An 11,002-nucleotide genomic window follows, 5' to 3' on the forward strand; every position below is an offset into this window, starting at 1 on the left:
TAGCTTTAAACGCATATATATAAGGTTACGCATATATATAAGGTTTTCTCCTCGGATAATGCATTTGCCTATTTATATATATATTCTCCACTCCTTTAGCCCTGCACGTATATATTGCTCCGTTCTTTCCTTTAACCATGTATATATATATATATATATATATATATATATATTTCTCCTCTAATGGCTCTGCGTCCTTCCTTTGATGGCTGTTTGCATCCTCTATTTGCTCTGATGGTTGTCTCTGTTCCTCTGTTTGCTCCAATGGTTGTCTGCATCCTTCATTTTCTCTATATGCTCGTCTTCTTTGGCATTTATATGGCATATATATATGCTTTGTTCTGCTCGCTCTATTTTCTTTTGTAGCTCTGAGAACTCAGTTTTGGCATATATATATATATATATATATATATATATATATATATATATGGCTCCTCCTGTAGCTCCTCTTGCTCCAATGTGGCTCCTCTGGCTTGGTAGCGTCTTTCAAATACCTCCTTGCATATATGAACGCCTCCCTTGCTCTGATGTCCTGTAATATGCTTTGATATGCCTCCTATGGTAACTCTTCTTGCTTATGGCTTGGCTGTCCTGATGGACTTGCTCCTGTCTCTTCATGGATCTACGTTGCTTTCCCTTGGCTTCATATCGTCATCTAGTATCTAGAATATTACCATATTGACATCAATGACAACCTAGGTCAACAAAGACCACATACATTTATAGGATTCCCAAGCCCTTGCTAGGATTGATCATTTCCATCACCGTAAATTGAGAGAAGCCATTGAAATCAAGAAAAGGTCTATTACCCTTAGAAATGGGATGATGGATGGAAGATCAACAGTAGATCGCTACTTTGCTTTCACCAAACATGCTGATAAGAAAAAGGCCACATACATTTAGAGGATTCCAAAGTCCTTGATAGGATTGATCATTTCCATCACTATAAATTGAGAGAAGCCATCTAAATCGAGAAAAGGTTTATTACCCTAAATAGGATGATGGATGGAAGATCAACTATAGATCACTCCATTTCTTTAGTTGAACATGCTGATAAGACAAAATACCACATACATTTAGAGGATTCCCAATTCCTTGCTAGGATTGATCATTTTCATCACCGTAAATTGAGGGGAGCCATCAAAATAGAGAAAAGGTCTATTACCTTAAATAGGATGATGGATGGAAGATCAACAATAGATTTCATCCCCATACTCCTAGACATCTTCCTTTTTGTTTTTCTCTCCTGATTTTGTTTGTTGCCTTTCTTTAGATTCTTTTAGTGTCCTATATTAAGTCATTGATTTTCTATTTTTTTCTCTTTTATTTATTTATTTATTTTTCTTTCAATTTAATCATCTCCGTACTCCTAGACCTCTTCCTTTTTGTTTTTCTCTCCTGGTTTTGTTTTTTTGCCTTTCTTTAGATTCTTTTAGTGTCCTATATTAAGTCATTGATTTTTCCTTTTTTTCCTTTTATTATTTATTCTTCTTTCAATTTAGGCCATATGTGTGTGGTATTTTATATTTTTCTTTATTATATTATTGTTGCATGATGTTTATTCATTCGTTTTTTCATTCACTATCATTATTCTGGTTTGTTTATCTCTTTTCTAGATATATTCTTTAATTAATTAATTTTTATTTTTATTTATTTATCTATTTTTAATCTTCTCCCTTTAACTTTCTTTTTAATATTTATCTTTTTATGATTTTTACTACTTTCTTTTTTTATATATTATTTTATTATTAAATGAGGATTTTTTGTAAATTCTTATTTGTATTTAAATAAATATTAAAAGTACAATTTTTTATGAGATTAAAATAATATTATGTTCACAGGTTGTTGGATAAGCGATAATCGGGTGCTTTGTTAAGGCACTCCTTCATGTGAAGTCATTGGTTCAATTCCCTGCCCCTATCAGGGTGATATATTGGACATGTTGAAACTATAGTTTATGGACCATGCTCTGATCTACAAGTTCATAGGCATTTGGCCCTTTGAGAGAGATATGGTGAAATGCATCCATCTTAAATGGCAGACAAAGGGGCATATTGACCTGAAGCTAGGGGCTAGAGGTTTTTACAGTAATTTTTACCAGTCTAGAGGATAAGGAAAAGGTTTTTGAGAATGGACCATACTTATTTTATAATGTTGGCCTATTTATGTACCATTGAAAGGAATGTTATAAGCCGAATCAGGAAAAAAATCATGGCAGCCCCTGTGTGGGTAAGATTATTTTCCCTCCCTGTGGATTTCTGGTATCCAGAAATACTGGAAGGAATTGGTAATTCTATTGGAAAATTCGTTAAGGTCGTTGAATCCACTTGAAGAGGTCGATACAATTCCTATGCTTGAATCTATGTTTATAAAAATATTACTGAACCTCTTCCTAAATTCATAGAGCTAGAATATCAAGACAAAGTGTGGCAACAACCTTTGGACTACAAGCAAATTTTTTTCCGATGTAGAAGGTGCCATGAATACAGAAATTTGTATCGTGAAGGCCCTTTGAATCAAGCAAGAACAATGGAGGTTTCAAGTAGATTGGTTTCCATTGTTTGTTCTCCTTCTCGTTACTATTATCCTTGGGTTGGTTTCCTGAAGCTGAAATTTAATGGGGCATCCAAAGGCAACCCAAGGCCGACGGTTTCAGTGGTATTTTCAGATATTCCCAACACCATACCAAATTCATATGCGTTGTAGAATGTGGTTATGCTAGCAACAATGAAGTAGAATTTAATGCAGTAAAACAAGGCCTTCTTATTTCCAAATGAGCAGGGTACAAAAAATTCGTGGTTGAAGGGGAATCAAACTTGGTAATTGAGACTATTAAAAAACTGAACCATGGATCCAATTGGGAGAAGCTCAGTCATAGTTGGTGAACTTCCCGCCTGGTCTAGGACATAGGTTATATTTTTCCTTGCTTTGATTACACTATCCGTTCACATGTTCGGCGTGAAGGAAACAAAGTAGTTGATTTTTTAGAAAATTGGGGATGCTATGATCAAGGGTAGGGATTTGGATTATGCATGCCCCTCCCCAAAATATGGGTGAGGAGATGAATAATATGAGACATAACATGGATCAGGATGCTAGAGATATTAACCATTCTAGCCAAGCCATGAATCGGCATCCCCGATCGGTGTCCAAGCCAGATGTCTTGGATTGCAGAGATGATTAATGTGATGGGTAGTAAGGGTGGAGGCTAGAGATACTCCATCCCTCACACATTTGATCTGATGGAAAAGTTGGCCATGCACATTTCTCTTATTAATGTTGAGGAGGAAGGTGGCAAGGACGCTTGTGTTCTGGATATTTATGAAGGTTTCCTTCCATTGACATTCCGTAACCTTCAGGATACGAGAGTGGTTACAGTGTTAGGTGGGTTGGATGATAGTGGTCAGCAAGCAATGGAGCTCCAAGCGGCCTACCACATGCGAGTAGTTGGCCTCCTCCCCTCGTCAGTCTTCTTCTGTGGGTATGTACTTATTGCAAGTTTCTTTGTTACAAATCCCTATGTTCGCTCAGTTTCTTTTCTTTTTTGTTGTCAAAGTGTGTTCAGAATGAGGTCTAGAGCTAGTTGGAATATACCCCATGAACGTTGGAAGGAAACATTGGTTTTTTATGAAGAATTATCTGCTTCTCACTTTGTTGTTTCTATTTATTTTAGCATCTTGCTTTCGCGCATGGGGTTGTATTCGAGGATTTTGGTTTGGGATTTAATTGTTTTTTCATGTTGATTTTCTTGTGTTAACGACCATGAAAGTATTATGGTTCTTGTTATCACCCCAAGAAACTCTCCTAGGTTGTATCTCGAAGATGCTCGGGAACTTTACAAAAACTCAACAAAAATGTTGGAAATTGGTGGATGAATGGAAGGAATGATGCATATTCAAGCCGGATAACCACTTCTACTATGCTTAACCCCAGACATGGGTGAACACCCCTAGACTACAAGGCTTTAGACCACTAATTACTCACAGTTTGAGGATTAGGTGAACATGGAGAATACTGACCACGCCAGCAGATGCACAAGACCATGTGATGGCCGGCTGCAACCAATAAAGAGGTCTGCAAATCTATTTCCTAATGCACAGATAGGGTGACAGCTCTCTGGCACTAAGAAAACAGAAACCTGCATAGCACATTCAATGATACATACTAGATTCTAACACAGAGGTGGGATGACAGCCCCTCTAATGCTAAACATCAAGAACACATGAAAATACATAACATGCACAACCCAGAATAGAATAGAAGTGGAAAGTGAGCAATTAACAGCAAAAGAAGCTTTTATTAGCTGAAAATGAAGAATAGACACTGCAGGTATCACAGTAGTTATAGTCTCCAGAAGTTGAACCTTACATCAAAACTACAAACATCAACCTGATTACATCTGTGTTCTAGGTATATATAGAGTTTCATTACAAAGATATTCTACTGCTCAATGCGTGAAGGGGTCATAATGGACCACCGACCGCTTTTAACTCTGATGGAGTGTCTGGGTGCAGTCTGCTGTTTCAGTGAACAAAATCGATCTTTTCTGATACTCTGTTGTACTTCAAAAACTGGTGGAGTTTTATATTGAAGGAGTTCCATAACTGATAAACGCCATAATCTGCTCAAGGCACATCCTTCTCATCCTTCAGCCATACTGCTCTTGAATGCAATAGATGAAGTAGTAATTGCGTAGAGTAATTGGTAGCTGATCACTCCGTCCTTCGGGTGTATGATATAGGTCGAAGACACAAGTACACCATGGTGGATGCATAAGCAGGCCAGGGATTATACATCAGCTGTTGGATCGAGTGAATGGGCGGCAGAGATTTCTCGGCGGGAGCTATCGGGAGGAAGCAGGGACAGACAATTGTGAGCCGTTGGATCCTAGTCAGGTAGATCCAACGGTCGCTGGGCGGAGGATATGCACGAAGGTTAACGAGCGGGGATGACAGACGGGTGGTAAGCGGTATTGCCTGCACCGCCGCTGGAGGGTAGGTGGTAAATGTACAACGGGTCGCGATCACGTTCGTAACACGACGCGTGGTGGATGGGACAGGTTAATACTGCTTTCCCCGCGAGTTAACGCGTGGGCGGCTAGCGGGGTCAGGAGTAGCGTATGCCGTCGGATCACGCGACGGATGATCGGATGGCGGGGAACTGAACGTGGTTTAACGTGCGGGGGGAAAAGGCGGAGACCGTTGGATCGGGACGATCAACGGCTGCGAACAAAGGATGACGATCGGCAGCGGAAGCGCGGGGTCGTATGGACAAGATCACGTTATGGTTTGAGTTGCGCGCTCGGGGGCTGGAGGGAATATAGGCTTATACAGGGCTTTGGAGGTGAAATGGAGTTAGCAGGGCGTTGAGAGTGTAAACGGCGAGAAGAAGGTAAAAAATGACCAGCTGAAGCCTTCTTTTAGCAAAACCAAGGACTGAGCCCACTGCTGCTCTTCGAACATCAGCAACCTGTAGCAGAGCTAACACTGGCTCCTTCTGGGGATGAGATCCTCCCTGTGAGGTCTCAAGAACTGCAAACCAATGCCTTCATACAAAACCAGCTTAAAAAACATTGCCTAGTATTCCATTGGGCATGGAGTCTAATTAAGTCTACACTAAAAAGAACACAATTACAATATTAAGGCTTGGGAACCTGAATCTTCAAAAACTACCCATTCGCTGGGCCACCAAAACTGTTTCTCCTCCTCTCAGTCGATCTGTTAGCTGGTTCATCAAAGAGTTGCAAAATTGGATTTATTTGATCATCTACCTCAAAAAGTTTAGAGCATTTGATCTTGTCAGGTAGAGATGATCTATACTTTATCCCCTTTCTGTATGCTCTCATCCTTGGATGTTCTTTATAGGAGCCTTTGTACACCTGTTGAATAACCATGTTTGCTGTGTACTTGTTTGTGTCATTTGTGACCTGCACAATTAATATGAATGGTGAATCAATGTGTTCTTATGTGGAAGACACAAAGACATCATCCGCTCCTGTGTCTTTCTTATAACAATATTCATCCAAGGAGGAGTCCCAAAACGGTGTACCTTCTTCCTCTGTGATTTGGCAAGCTACCCTTTCAAGCTGTGTGGAGGACAACTAAGCAGGTTTCAGAACATCAAGACTAAGGTGATCAATATCAACCTTGAGAATGGAGCTATGACCTACCTCAGTGCCTAGTGGGCAACTGTGAGGGATTCTCTTTTGAGTAGACAGAGAAGCATAAGATGATGGGGAGCTTTCTTCTCCCTTATTGATCACTGGGCAGGGGAAAAAAGCAGGTTGGATAATTTGCAGATCTGCATAGCCATTAGAAGATGGGCTGGCTTCGGGCTCAGATTATTGGAGGATGGTAGGACCTGCCGCTAACTGATTTTGTTGATCAGCTTGTTGTTTTGCAGCTACAACAAACTAGTGACCAGTGCCTATAGATAATGACCTCTCATAGGCAGCTCTGGTTAGGAAAGGGGCACTACCCTTATCTTCCAAACCATGGGCCTCCTCCTCTTCTTCAGGCTGCTCTTCCTCGATGGCTATGCTCTAAAAAAGGGTTTTCACCCTTTGATCTTTGTGTACATATTGATTTCTCTTATCCCCCCAATGCTTTAGGAACACATCATCTAAAGCCTCAATGTCTGCAATAGACCTAGGGGGTAATTCTCTGAACCATTTTCTAGCTTCCCCATCTAGGCTTTGGACAAACACCCTCATCCACACATCCTCTTCATAGATATCCAGGTTATTAGCATAATAATAAAAAGACTCTAGGTGCTCTTCAGCTGTTATTACTTCTACACCAGTAAACTTAGGCATATATTCTTGATAATCTCTTGCAGGCATGGAATTCAAAGGGATAGGGAAGACCAAGGGTCCATACCAAGCAACAACAATTCTTTCTATCTTTGTAAGAGCTTGCTGACTTGCCATGATTGGGGTATATGAAAGGACACTGGTAGACTGAGTGGTATGGATCAATGAAAAGGATGACAGAGACAGAGGAATATGATGGACTGAATGGGAAACTTTCTTTGGACTGAAATCTGAAAGGGGAATGAATGAACAAGGAGCTTTATGAATCTTTGAAGGTGATTTTCACTAGCAGAGATACACGGGATTTCTAAGGCTTACCTGATCCTGATGCTCCTTTCTACAAAATTTTCCTCTACTTAACGATCTTCTCAGGGTCAAACACTGGTTTAGCTAGTGATTTCTGAGGATTTCTTCGAGCATGTCTCACAACTGAGCTAGGACTGTAATGTGGAGACACCAAAGGTTGGTCTTCCTACAGTGGAGTTGCCAGATAGATGATTACAACCAGAATATGTTTCCAAACCTTGTCTATCATCAAAGTTTGGAACTGTGTCGTTCTCCCAAGGAAGCTAAGCTTCAATCTCCTCTCCCCGGCAACGGCGCCAATTAATGTTATCACCCCAAGAAACTCTCCTAGGTTGTATCTCAGAGATGCTCGAGAACATTACAAAAACTCAACAAAAATGTTGGAAATGGGTGGATGAATGGAAGGAATGATGCATATTCAAGCCGGATCACCACTTCTACTATGCTTAACCCCAGACATGGGTGAACACCCCGAGACTACAAGGCTTTAGACCACCAATTATTCACAGTTTGAGGATTAGGTGAACATGGAGAATACTGACCACACCAGCAGATGCACAAGACCATGTGATGGCCAGCTGCAACCAGTAAAGAGGTCTACAAATCTATTTCCTAATGCACAGACAGGATGACAACTCTCTGGCACTAAGAAAACAGAAACCTGCATAGCACATTCAATGATACATACTAGATTCTAACACAGAGGTGGGATGACAGCCCCTCTAATGCTGAACATCAAGAGCACATGAAAAATACATAATAGGCATAGCCTAGAACATAATAGAAGGGGAAAGTCAACAATTAACAACAAAAGAAGATTGTATTAGCCGAAAATGAAGACTAGATGCTGCAGGTATCACAATAGTTACAGTCTCCAGAAGTTGAACCTTACATCAAAACTACAACCATCAACCTGATTACATTTGTGTTCTGGGTATATATAGAGTTTCATTACAAAGATATTTTGTTGCTCAATGCGTGAAGGGGTCATAATGGACCACCAACCGCTTTTAACTTTGATGGAGTCTCTGGGTGCAATCTGCTGTTTCAGTGAACAAAATCGATCTTTTCTGATACTCTGTTGTACTTCACAAACTGGTGGAGTGTTATATTGAAGGATTTCCATAACTGATAAATGCCATAATCTGCTCGAGGCATGTCCTTCTCGTCCTTCGGCCATACTTCTCTTGAATGCAGTAGTTGAAGTAGTAACTGTGCAGAGTACTTGGTAGCTGATCGCTTCATCCTTCGGGTGTATGATACAGGTCGAAGACACAAGTACAACATGGTGGACGCATGAGCAGGTCGGGGATTATACATCATCCATTGGATCGAGTGAATGGGTGGCAGAGATGTATCTGCGGGAGATATCGGGAGGAAGCAGGGACAGATAATCGTGAACCGTTGGATCCCAGTCGGGTAGATCCAACGGTCGCCGAGTGGAGGATATGCATGAAGGTTAACGAGCGGGGATGACGGACGGGTGGTAAGCGGTATTTCCCACACCACCGCTGGAGGGTAGGTGGTAAACATACAACGGGTCGCGATCACGTTCGTAACACGACGCGTGGCAGATGGGACAGGTTAATACCGCTTTCCCCGTGAGTTAACGCGTGGGCGGCTAGCGGGGTCAGGAGTAGCGTATGCCTTCGGATCACACGACAGATGATCGGATGGCGGGGAACTAAACGTGGTTTAACGTGCGGCGGGAAAGGCATAGACCGTTGGATCGGGACGATCAATGGCTGCAAATGAAGGATGACGATCAGCAGCGGAAGCACGGGGTTATATGGACAAGATCACGTTATGGTTTGAGTTGCGCACTTGGGGGCTGGAGGGAATATAGGCTTATATAGGGATTTGGAGGTGAAATGGAGTTAGCAGGGCGTCGAGAGTGTAAATGGCGAGAAGAAGGTAAATAATGACCAGATGAAGCCTTCTTTTAGCAAAACCAAGGACTGAGCCCACTGCTGATCTTTGAACATCAGCAACCTATAGCAGAGCTAATAGTTCTAATGCTTCATATCTCCTGGGCATTTTTTAGTATGGTTCTCCCTTGTCTGTCTAATTAGCTTGGTTCCTCTCAACTTGGGGAGACTTGGGTGGTGATCTTAAATCTCATAATCCAAACCCGTTGCACTTTGCATGGACATTGGTGGGTGGTTAGTTTCATAACTCACTGTAATCTATATGTATGCCAGGAGATTCCTTTAGGTCCTTCAGTGTCGAGAGGGTTTTGGGGTCCTAAGCTTGTCACCTGCCGTGCAACTACAATTATAACGCCTTTGTTCGGGGTTAGCCATTATCGTGGTCCTCTATTCTTCAAACTTATGGAATGCCCTGCATTAGAGGAATTTTGAGGTCTAAAAGGGGCCTCCTAAGGAAAATATAAAATAGTAGTGGACATAATAAAATAATATTACATTACATCATCAAATTTTGGAGGGAAAAAAGAAAAAAAGAAAAAAAATCAACTCATTTTTTCAACTTATCTCCCTATGAATTTACTCAAATTTTGAGCAAGAACACCTGTTGGATGGATAATTTGATTCCTCGTCCAAGGAGTACCCATGTTGCATACTCTTTATGGACCCCGCTACATGAAAAAATGAGAAATACTTGAAAAACATGATTCCAATCACAATTTTTCATGTATTTGTCATTTTTCGTGTGGTAAGGTCCATCGAAAGTATGCAACATGGGTACTCTTTGGATGAGGAATTAAATTTTGCATCCAACGAGTACTTGTGCTTGAAATTTGAGTAACAAATTATGGAGATAAGTTGAAAATATGAGTCAAAAAACCTGTTTTATTATTTTATTATTTTTTAATCTTTTTACTTTTTTACTTCAAAAATGGTGAATCATCCCCCATGGTTGATATCATCATCTTGAATCCTATTGGTTCTTATAAAGTTTATTTTGGTTGTACATTTTTCTTGGGAGGCCCATTTTAGATCTCAAAATTCCTCTAATGCCTCTGTCACTGGCTCTTCAGCTGTGGGGACGTGGACGAGGAAGAAAGCAAGGGTCGAACTGTGGTACCAACCAACCCCAACCTCTCCCAACGAGAAGTAGGGTCTGCAAAACCACCTCTCGACTCATTCATGAAGCAACCCATGTATTTCAAACTGAAACTTTGTTACAAGTACGCCATATTATCTTGGGTTGTGAAGTTGAATTGAACCAACATGCAATAGAAGCAGATGTGGATTTGATGCTCGGCCCGAGCCACTTCAAAGGAAGGTCCTCCTAATATAAGAAAACAATATGTATTTATTGGTTAATGAAGAACATTGTAACAAAAGCTCTGGATATTCCTCCAAGATAGATTATCAATTTGTTGATATACAAAAGGAATTCCAGCTGATTCAGTTTCAACGCCAACAACAAAATGGACATCTCAGTCTCATTGAGTGGCATATTCTGTGCATCCCTTAGTTTGAACTTCTTGGATTAAGCGTGAAGGATCCAACCCTAATGGATTCTTCTGATGATTATTAGCATGGTTGGCTCAATTTGACTTTTGTTTTTTCATATTTAGTATTTACTGTTTATAGTTTTTGATCTTAGTTATTAATATATAGAAGGCTACATGATACTCATACATACATAGCTCTACTTGACAGTCTAAAACTTTTATGTTTTTGGATGGCATATAATGCAGTTAGGTGGCCAACAAAACCTATTTTCCCCTAGGTAGGTTGAGGCCACCTAACGATTTGAATTTTGTTTGTAACCTACTTTTTGAAGAAAATTAATGAAAGAGGTCTTGCCAAGCTTACAATATATATCTATATCTATATATATATATATATATATATATATATATATATATATATATATATATATATATATATATATATATATATATATATATATATA

The sequence above is a fragment of the Pinus tabuliformis genome, chromosome X (genome assembly GCF_031772625.1).
Source record: "Pinus tabuliformis cultivar Carrire ecotype Pingquan chromosome X, CPIR1, whole genome shotgun sequence".
Classification (NCBI taxonomy): domain Eukaryota; kingdom Viridiplantae; phylum Streptophyta; class Pinopsida; order Pinales; family Pinaceae; genus Pinus; species Pinus tabuliformis.